The sequence below is a fragment of the Melanotaenia boesemani genome, chromosome 5, assembly GCF_017639745.1.
Source record: "Melanotaenia boesemani isolate fMelBoe1 chromosome 5, fMelBoe1.pri, whole genome shotgun sequence".
Classification (NCBI taxonomy): Eukaryota; Metazoa; Chordata; class Actinopteri; order Atheriniformes; family Melanotaeniidae; genus Melanotaenia; species Melanotaenia boesemani.
Window position 1 is genome coordinate 5,264,359 of NC_055686.1, and position 10,389 is coordinate 5,274,747.

Sequence of the window (10,389 nt, forward strand, 5' to 3'; positions counted from 1 at the left end):
AAGTTGAGTAAGGTCCATGTTTACTTTGAAGCATCTCCTCTTTTTTTAACTACAGGCAGGCCGTCCTGGACTCTTCTACTATAAAATCATGAAGTTGTAATAGCAGCAGTATGTTATTTAGTATTGTCTTGCTGAAATCTGGAAAATCTTCCCTAGAAAAGACTTCATTTGAAAATGAACAGATGTCCTTTCAATGTTTTTTACGTTATTGTTTATTGTGTTCCTCCAGCTGTAGTATAACTTCTATAATTCAAATGATTGTCAAGCCAGCGCCTTCACAGGGGACGAGTTACAACATGTTGATGGAAGTCACAGGTGTTCTGGGTCATATGACTGATAGTAATTTATGTTCACAGGTCTGCCTGGCACTTGTAATTGAATGATTGATTTCATCTGGCTTGGTAGTTGGTTATAAAAAGGGTAGAGCCAGGAGCAGAAAACCTTTTCACGACTGCAGCACATACAGGTGGACTGTGGCTTCAGCAAGGTGTGTATTTTAAGTTTCTTTCTAATGGCTAGTGATGGTTTAATGAAGCCCTGTGAATGTGTTGAGTCTTTCTGGCCAATTGCATCGCCAAAAGTGTCGTTACTAGAGGCCCCATTTAACAGCTCATTTGGTAGCACTGACATCTGCTGGTCATTTGATGTCCAGCAGTCCTGTAAACTACATATTGGTGGAAATGTAAACAATGATGCAACTGTATTGTAAATCTATAAATATATTAATAAAGTTATCTATCTAGTTTATTTCAGCAGTTTAAAGTTAAATCTTATCTTGTTGGAATGTATTATATACATTCATTCCCAAACTGCTGATGTATTTTGCTTTAGTCAGAGCTGCACTGTCACCTGGAATTACATAGAGCATTTTGTGCATTTTCCGCGGCTTTTTCAGCAGCCGAATCACTCGCGTGAATCAGGGAAACCAGGCATAATTTGTCTTTGGTCATGTGATGTTCAGGAAAATAATACGGACTTCGCATCAGGCTTCATTTGGACACGCCCCCTTTATTTGATGCAGGCTTTGGGGCTTTTGTGTCAGACGTAACATCACTACTACTGGGTTCCTTTGTTTGTTTGTTTTAAGTAAATGAGTATCTTTGGTTTTTAGCTCAAGCAGAACTGGTAATGGAAGATTTCTTTCCACTCTACTACTTAGTCAACCTAATGTCTAACTTTTTGTATTGTCTTGCAGGGCAGCCTGCTACTGTTTTTGTTTTTTTTTATAGATAAATTTCTCATTGTATTTTGTTTGATCCTGTTCGGGCTTCCCTCCTCCCTCCATAGTTTGGAAGTTTTGGAGTTTTTAGTAGCTAATTTTTAATTGTGAGCCACTGTTGGGGATCTGGCCCTGTTTATTTGTGATTATTGATTGTTTTATAACCCGGGACCTGCGTGTGCTTACTTGAGTGTGGGGGAGCATGATTTTGTTTTGGTTTTTAAGTTAAGGTAAGACTGCTACCCACCAGTAGGCTTGTTTTTTAAAGAACTTTCCTCATCTGTTTTCTTCTTTCAGAGTATCCAGAGGCGGTACCAGGGATGGTGAATGTGGTTTCGGATTGAAAATGGATCTGTTCAAATAAATCACTTGTATTGGATGCTACCCCTCTGCTGGTGTTTGTTGTACTACCTCGTGTCACACATGCAAAGCAGAGCTCAGCACAACCACGAATAGACACTTAGCTTAGAGGAGGGGGGAGGGGGGGTTTGCCGCACCTTCCCCCCTCCACGATTCCCACGGCGCGTCCGTCACCTGGTCAGTTCTCACTGTCCACACTCAACCCCACCAGATGTCTCCGATGCATCCTTGGCCTGGTCCACAATTTCTCCTGCCTGCCAGACCTGCTCCTCTTTTTCCACATGCTGCTCGCGTCTGAAGCCCTACCACGTTATTTTTCTCATCACACACACCTGTGACTAATTAACTTTGATGGCAGGGTTGCAGTCACGCACACACACGCACATCACTCCCAGGCCTCCACACTCACACAAGCAGTCTCGTCACCCCTGGGACAACATTTTCCTCCCAGTGAAACATTTCTTTTCTAATTTATAGAAACCTAGTTATACAGTTAGCATAGGTGCTTCGGGGCCCGAGCACCCACGGACACTACCGAGCACCCACGTGGGATTGCTGGTAAAGTCTGCCTGACCAAGCATAGATGCGCATGCTCAGAGAAGTAGTGTCATAATTACCGCTCAGGTGACATTCATTGGCGGATGCTAACTTTGACAAGTGAACATTTAAGTTAAAAAATGGACAAATTTGTGATCAGGAATCTCCAAACATCAAGTGAGCCCAACGTTTCTACAAGTGCAACATCCAGTTGTACCAGTGCTCCCAGCTGTGCCCAGTCAAGCTGCAGAAATATCGAAGACAAAAACAACCTACGCAGCGAAGGTGGTCCAAAGAAGGGAAGGACGTATCAAGCTAGCTGGAAAATTAAATTCCCATGGATAGTTTATGAAGCAACTAAAAGCAAGGTATTTTGTGAAGTTTGCACAACAGCTAAAAATATGAATGCCCCGCTTCCTTCAACAACACACGATCAAGAATCTTTGAAAGCCTTTGTACAAGACGGCTTTTCAAGCTGGGCTAAAGCACTTGAACGTTTCAAATTCCATGAAAAGTCAAATCTGCATTGAGCCGCTGCTGGAGTTGTCGCCTCTGCCAATGCAGGTGTAAATGTTGCGGCTACAATTTCTGCTAGTAAACAAAAGCAGATGTCAGATGCTAGGACACCTTTGTTGGCTATTTTGTTGTCTATCCAATATTTAGGATGTCAGGGTTTGGCCATACGAGGAAAAACAGACGATGAGTCCAACTTGCTCCAGCTGCTAAAACTGAGGTCCAGATATTCCACAGCTGCTGTCATGGCTGGCTCATAAGGAGAGTAAATGGTTATCACATGAAATCCTTAATGAAATGACTGAAATGATGGCCCACGATGTACTGAGAACGATCATTGAAGAGATAAGGTCAGCTGAAGTTTTTTCCGTGATTATGGATGAAACTGCTGATCTAACAGTGACGGAGCAGGTGTCCATCTGCCTCCGTTTTGTTACAGAAAGTTTGGAGCCAGAGGAGATGTTTGACGGCTTTTATGAAACGCCTCTTACAACAGCAGGTGCACTTTTTCAGCTATTTAACGACGTTCTATTGAGATTTTCACTGACGATCCGTAAATGCAGAGGACGGTGTTATGATGGTGCATCAAATGTGTCTGCCATTAGAACTGGGCTGCAGGCTCGTGTGCAGGAGCCTCGAGCGCAGTACGTCCACTGCACTGCACATGTCATGAATTTGGTTGTACGTGATGTTATCCGACAGTCTCCGAAGCGACTCGCCTGGTTTCAAGAGTTTCAAAGCAAAGATGCCCCGGCTTTAAGACCTCTGCGCCTGATGAGCTGGACCGTGACAACGACCTCTTTGCAATCCATAGCTTTAAACTACAGTGCGCTACTGGAATTTCTGGAGGACTTAAGTTTAAACAACAAAGGGGATGCAGGAGGTAAAGCCAGCGGCATCCTTGTGCATCTGCAGAAATTTAGCAAATTTTTCACTTTGAAAATAATGCTGAAGTTTTTCTCCCGCATGGAAACGGTCAATGCCGCACTCCAAAAGAGTCAGTTACATCTACAGAGAGCAAGACAGATGATCAACACACTCAGAGAAGACATCAAAAGTCTTCGTGAAGGATTCCAAGAGTTTTGGGAAAACACAACGGCAGCAGCAAATGATCTGAACTTGGAGAGGCCAGCTGTGCCAAGACCAAGAAAAATACCCCGCAAGTTGAACGATGGAGACGCGTCGCCACACAGCTTCCAAACACCAGAGGAACTTTACAGCAATACTTGGATATTATCGACACAGCCATAATGTCCCTGGATTGCAGATTTAGTCCTTCTGCATTCAAACACATCCAAGATGTCGAGGATTTTGTGTCTGGTAAAAGTGACTCCAAAAACATTGCACAGTTTTACGTTGATGATTTGGATGAAAGCAGACTCACACTGCACCGGGATATGTGCGTGGACTTGGCAAAACAACACGGAGTTCAACTGAACACTTTCCAAGATGTTGTGGACTTTTTAAAAGGCAATCAGGGACAGCTGTTTAGAACCATGTTGCCAGAGCTCACAAAACTGGTCAAACTCACGCTGACTATCCCTGTAACGTCTTGCAGCTCAGAGAGGTCATTCTCTGGCCTCCAAAGGCTAAAAACCTATCTCCGCTCCACAATGGGACAGGCAAGGTTGAACCATGTTGCATTACTGAACTGTCACAAGACTCTATCACGAACACTGAACCTGGATGTAATCGCCAGTGAGTTCATAAAACGCACAGCTGCAAGGAGCAATGCATTTCTCATAAAGAACTAGCAGGACTGGTGAGTGAAAAAAACAAAAAAACTCCGGTTTCAGTAGTCGGTTACGTTGTGAGCTAGATAATGGGTTATGCTGTGTTGGCTTGTATGAATATTTCTCTCTGTTAGGAGGCCGTTCTGTTTCATTCGTCAAACCAGGCGCATAAGTGTTGTCTGTCGCAGTTGTGAAGGTTTCTGCTGGTGGTTCTTTAATTGATGAACCGTTTTAAAATATCTTTTTATTGAATTTGTTGATGAGTAGTTGATGATTTACGTTCCAAGTTTGATTAAATTTACAAAATAATAAACCACAAATCATATGGAATAATAATTTCGCTGAATGCGTGACTTGTTTTGTAAACACACTCACAGCACCCACCGGCAGAAATGTAAATCGGCGCCTATGACAGTTAGTACTGAGCACAAGTCCTGATCCAACCCTCATTGTGTCCTACTTCCAGGCTTTGTTCTTCAGTTGCTTTCCAGCCTTCTAAAGATATTTCATGTTTTCGGGCTGATTTTTCACCATTTTCAGTCCAGTCCTTTTATCTCACCTTTTAACACAGATAACAAAAGAGATTTGAACAGCAACAAGTTGATTCGCTGAACGATGTGTGTCCGTGAATCGCTGGAGGAAACTAGACCAGCGGAGGATAAAATTAGTGTCGGAATAAAAAACTTTCTACAGCAGATGAACAAGATCTGAATGTGACGTCCGGAAGAAACAGGATCAGATCCAGAACCAGTAAAGACCTGAGATGCACCTGGACCATCAGCTGCTTTGGAAAGTCCTTCAAGTCTGAAGAACTGTTCCTAATGTTTTTAATTGTTGGTTTTAAAATACTTGTTCACCACCTGTAAATAAATCATCAGAAGGAAGAGTGTTCAAAAATCCACATTTTTAAAAGAAGGCAAAAACACCAGAGATTGAGTAGAATTGACAATTCTTTGTTGAGCCAGTAATAAGAAGCAATACATATTAGTGATGTGTCGGTCACGAACGATTCGTTCAGTATGAACTAATCCTTTATATAACTCGGGAGTAACGGGTCCTCTCAGTGAGCGATTCGTTCATTTTCATGCGGTACCTCCTCTCGCCACATGGCAGGCAGCTGCATAAACTCAGTCAGTAGGTCAGGACAGGAAACAGAAATGATTCGTTCAGGACTCTCTCAGGTCCGTCCTCAGGTCCTCGTTCTTTTGTCACGTGACAGCCAGGCTGCTCAGGCTGTGTGGCGAGCAGCAAGTCGGGCTGCACGGTCTCGGTCTCGTTCTCGTTCATCATTCAGGCTGTTTGGCGAGCAGTACGTTCGCTCTCGGATTGGTCTCTCTAGTGCTTCTCTCTGTCACGTGACAGACAACTCGGTCTCTGAACGGGTCTTCCTTCGTTCGTTCACAGCTCAAGCTGTATCAAGCTCAGCAGTACGTTCGCTCTCGGCTGGGTCTCTTGTTCATTTGTCACGTGATAGCGACCGAGTCACTGTTGTGCTGTTAAACAATGGCAGGGAGGATGTAGGACACAAATCACTTTATTGTGGTGTGTATTTGCTTCCCTACTTTTTCACATGGTTTGAATTGCTTGTGGCATTACCAGTAGTTTTGTTGCCTTCAGTATTTACTGCTTGAGAATTGCAGACTTTTTTACAACGCCACCTGCTGTAAAAATGAACGACATGATTCGTTCAAGATTCGTTCACTTTACTGTTCGAGAGTAAAAGACCTGGGTTAGTGAAAAGAGTCGAACTTACCATCACTAATACATATCTCTTAAGAGGAGGTCCGTTAGCTTAGCTTCTGGTCCACTAATACACGAAGTGTCGGGATCCTTCTGTTCAGCCAAAAGACCCGCCTACCTAAGTTATCCTCCTCATTTATAGTGATGCTAAGCATTGTGGCTATGTGCGTGCATGTGGTGCGCATTCATGTGAATGTGTATTTTGCAAGGTGTTCCTTCCTTCCTCCGGGAATTTGATTCCTCCAGGTCCTCCTTCTGGGGTACGTCAGAGCTGAAGGGAAAGAAACACTTCTCCCTGTCCTGTTATCTGTCTGTCTCTGTGCTGACTCCCTTCTACCTGTTCCCACAGTTTTTACACAAAGGCTGTTCTTTAAAAATTTTTTTTCTGAGTTACTGGGAAATTCTGCTCTGCTTGGAGTGAGTAGATAAGTAAGGGAATATAACAATATTCACAACAACTCCCTTGCCGGACACCCAGAACAGCTTCAAGGTCCCTTGGTGTTTTCTCAGTATTGAACTCAGTAACCCTGTATGAGTTTGTGAATGCACTGTCTGTGAGCTGTGAAGGAATGATAATAATTAAGCTGTTATAATAATGTAGCTCTATTAATTAAAAGCAGAGCCTAATGAATGTTACTAAAATCTAAGGATAAAATGTAAATGAGTAAATGAATAAGAATGTTTGTAAAAATATTTGCAACATTAAAGACGCCTTAAAGAGAGCAGAAAGTTTCTCTAAGAGAGTTCAAATGTTCATTTTCAGATTAGTCAGAAACTCATCTGTTGTATTTGTTTGCATTTTTTAAATAAATCCCTGCACATAATGTGTTTTATGCTGGTAATTAAAGAAAACAGAGGTGGCTCATTGCACATATGCTTGGTCTTCTGGTGTTTGTCCAGCAGCTGAAAGACGGTCGTAACTCCTTTTTTTTTTTGTTTGTTTTTTGTTTTTTTAAACTGTTGCAGCGTTTCTTCTTCACTCAATATTATTTTTGAGTTGGTCCTTTGAATTAAGTAACATTTCCATTTTATGCGTCTTATGTCAGTTTGTCTCTTACTTTCAGCGACACTTGTTCCCATTTATTTGTTTTTAACAGATGGTTTATGCAAAGTTAGCAGGCTAGCATGCGTCAGGGAAACATTTCAATCAAAAAACACATAACAAGTCATGGAAAGCATTTCCATCAGAATAAATGACTATTTTACAATCCAGCAGGTTTGCTGGACTAACTGAATTTACATGAGTTGGATTAACTCATTTTTTAATATATATTTAACTGTAAAAAAATGTTGGATAAACTAATAGTGAACATGTGACCAAACGTATTTAAAATAATCAGGCAAAAAAAAACCTGCTGTGTTCAGCTGGAATGAAACATTTTAAATTTCAAACCTAAAACTAACTGGATTGAAGACGAATCATCTTTCATTTAGTTGGTGTGATCCACTTACATTAAGTTGGATTAACAGAACTGTGTTAAAAGTTATGTTAAAATAATCTTTCCATATTTTTTATGTTCATGCAAAGTCTTGTTCTTTTTAGTATAAAGTATAAAGAATTTATTAGCAAATAAAATGAATCTTATTAAAAATCTGTGCAAGTAAACCTGCCTGAGCCATCATGTTACTTCCTCACTAACACTCATCTCAACCACTTGTTAAATATTATTCTTATCATTGTCCAAGAAAATGAAAAATGTATAAAAGATCATGTCTGCATAGCTTTCATCTTGCTGCTGGTGTTAGAGGGTTAATGCTCTAACCTTGGAATTTGCCTGCTGTGTGTCTGATGTTTGGCGTTAATAAATGTTCATGCAAAAAACCTTTATTGTCTGTCAGTCTGTCCGATTAATGAGCGTCATTAATCAGCCTGCAGGGTATGAGAACAAGCCAACGGTAAGCATCAGTCTGTCAGATGCAGGAGAGGAACCATCAGAAACCATCACGACCGTCCCGGTGGGTGTTAGCTGCTAATTATGTCACGTTATTATGAATCAAACTGAATTCTGGTTATTTTTTTGTTTTGAATCAAACATCTGTACAACCACTGGCTGGAAACAACTATTTACTGAATCAGTGTCTAATTCCTGCACTCATATGAACTGAGAGGCAGACGACGTATCAGAGGCTTATTTTAATATTGAAGTTGTTCAGAGAAATCCAGTCATCCGACATTGTTTGAATGTAAGTTAAGCTTTATTTTACTTGTTTATTTAACGGGAACAGAGCTTATGTATAAAATATATATAAAAGGAATGCATCTTAATATGCCAGATTTAGCCAACGAGTCACTTTTCATCTGTTGTCCCAGGTCAAATCTTAGAGTCCCTTGACTAAGGAAAAAAGAAAAGACATTAATCCGTCATTTTAGAAATATGGTGATAAAGACAGAAACAATAACATTGGTAAAATCTACACACCATAGGCATTAAATCACAAAGAAAACAGCTTGATAAAAAAGGAATACAAATATCCATCTAAAAATATTAAAACAATCTCAGAAAATAAAGAATTAAAATGATTATTTCAGTATTTAAAATGGACACAGATGGTATTTGACTAACATGAACAAGATAGAAACAGCTTTTTAATGCTGAATGGTTTGACCACTAAGTATCTGCTTTAAACAACACTTAAAGCTTGCATGTATTAATACATGTTATACATGTTAATTATCCCTGATGCATGTTATCATGAAGCTGTAACAGAAGAAGCTGACTGTCCTAAGGAACTTTTCCTTAATGGAATTACACCCATCCCATCCTGAGATCGTCTTGTGATTTGCTTTGGCTGAGATTTTTCCTCCACAAGGATTTATTTTAGCAACTTCTGCCTCCAGAGTAAATCTCAGTGTTATCAACCCATCCACCATCGTTTTAATAACATGCAGACTGTTGCTTCAGAGTGAATTTTGATGCCAAAACATGAGAAAGTTGTGAGTCTTTGAGGACTTACGTAGTCTGTGTCCTCACATTTTTCTCAAAGTTATAACAGCATCATAGTTACAGAAGTTCTATAAAACAAATTGACCATTAAGCTTAAAATGCTTCTTTCCACTATTATTTTTCACTCATGTCCACACATGACAGGTTAATGATGATGACTGTGCAGCACCTTCTTTACTTTTAACAATAATCTATAAACACCTGGACCTCCGGACTCCAGCTGCTGGACGTTTTAGGAGATAAATGTCCCATTTCTAGCTGCTCTGCAGCCCTGTGTCTTCTTTATCTAATGTTTGATACAGTATTAAGACAAGTCCATTTTAAATGAGCTTAAATGCAACAGAGAAAAATCTTGTGATGCGTAACCTGAATGTGGGTCATAAGTGCCAAAAGTGGTCCAGATTAGGCCCAAATCTGTTTGTTGTGTTAGAACTGACTAACAATTCAGGGACAAACCTAAACTAAAATGAAACTGGGGAAAAACTTGTATTATTTATGACAAAGGAAATGGAATAAAAACTGTCACTCAGAAACATCCGTATGAACGTGGTTATGTTTAATCTCCCCTGTGATACAGTTTATAGATGTTTATAGATTCTTCATCGTTCTTTCTTTTTCAGGTTTTTACTGCCACATCCACCTTACAAAATGTCAACCAACTCCTCCACCTCTTACTCCTTTGATCCAGCACGCTCCTGCTGTGGCAACAACACAGGCTGTTATGCAATCAACCATTTAATCAATGGCACCAGACTCTCCCTCCTCTTCCCTTGCTCCATCTTCATCCTCTACCTGGGCTACAAACAGTGGCGGCAGCAGTGCTCCTTTAGAACGGCGAGCCACTTCGACATCTTGACTTACCACGTGGTCCTTCTGGAGCTGTTCTGGACTTTGGGGGCAGGAGTGTTCTATGGGGGCGTCTGCTTTGATCACGTAGGGTCACAGACAGTGGGATATCTTCTCATGTACCCAGTTTTTTTGGGAGAGACCTTGTTTCATGTTCTGACCTGTATGGATCGTTACTTAGCCATTGTGCACCCGGTCACCTATAGACGGCTACGAGGTACCAATGGGGTGATTATCAGGAATGTCAGCATACTTTGTGTTTTGTTGATAGCTTTTCTGTGGAGCTGTTTTGCAAAACTATACAGTCAAACTCTACCCATTGTCCCTTTCTTCTGCCTCATGTTGTCCTCCTTTGTTGTTGTGTCTTTTTGCAGCTTCTCTGTTCTCTGTGCACTCTTTCGCCCAAGACCAGGCACAAAAAGTGGGGACAAGAAGCAGCTTGATCACACAAAGCAAAGGGCCTTCTTTACTGTTATGGCCATAACTGGGGTGCTCT

General features: G+C 40.9%; 2 long non-coding RNA genes across 2 annotated transcripts; one reads left to right on the forward strand and one right to left on the reverse strand.

Annotated features, from left to right (window-relative positions):
• Positions 1-404: 404 nt before the first annotated feature.
• LOC121640602 lies at positions 405-9,755 on the forward strand. Its single transcript, XR_006010537.1, has 3 exons — positions 405-487; positions 7,972-8,058; positions 9,668-9,755. It is a non-coding gene; the product is annotated as an uncharacterized LOC121640602 (long non-coding RNA).
• Positions 972-6,968, reverse strand: LOC121640601. The gene is made up of 3 exons (XR_006010536.1): positions 6,956-6,968; positions 4,179-4,180; positions 972-1,056 (listed from the first exon to the last, which is right to left on the reverse strand). It is a non-coding gene; the product is annotated as an uncharacterized LOC121640601 (long non-coding RNA).
• Positions 9,756-10,389: the final 634 nt, after the last annotated feature.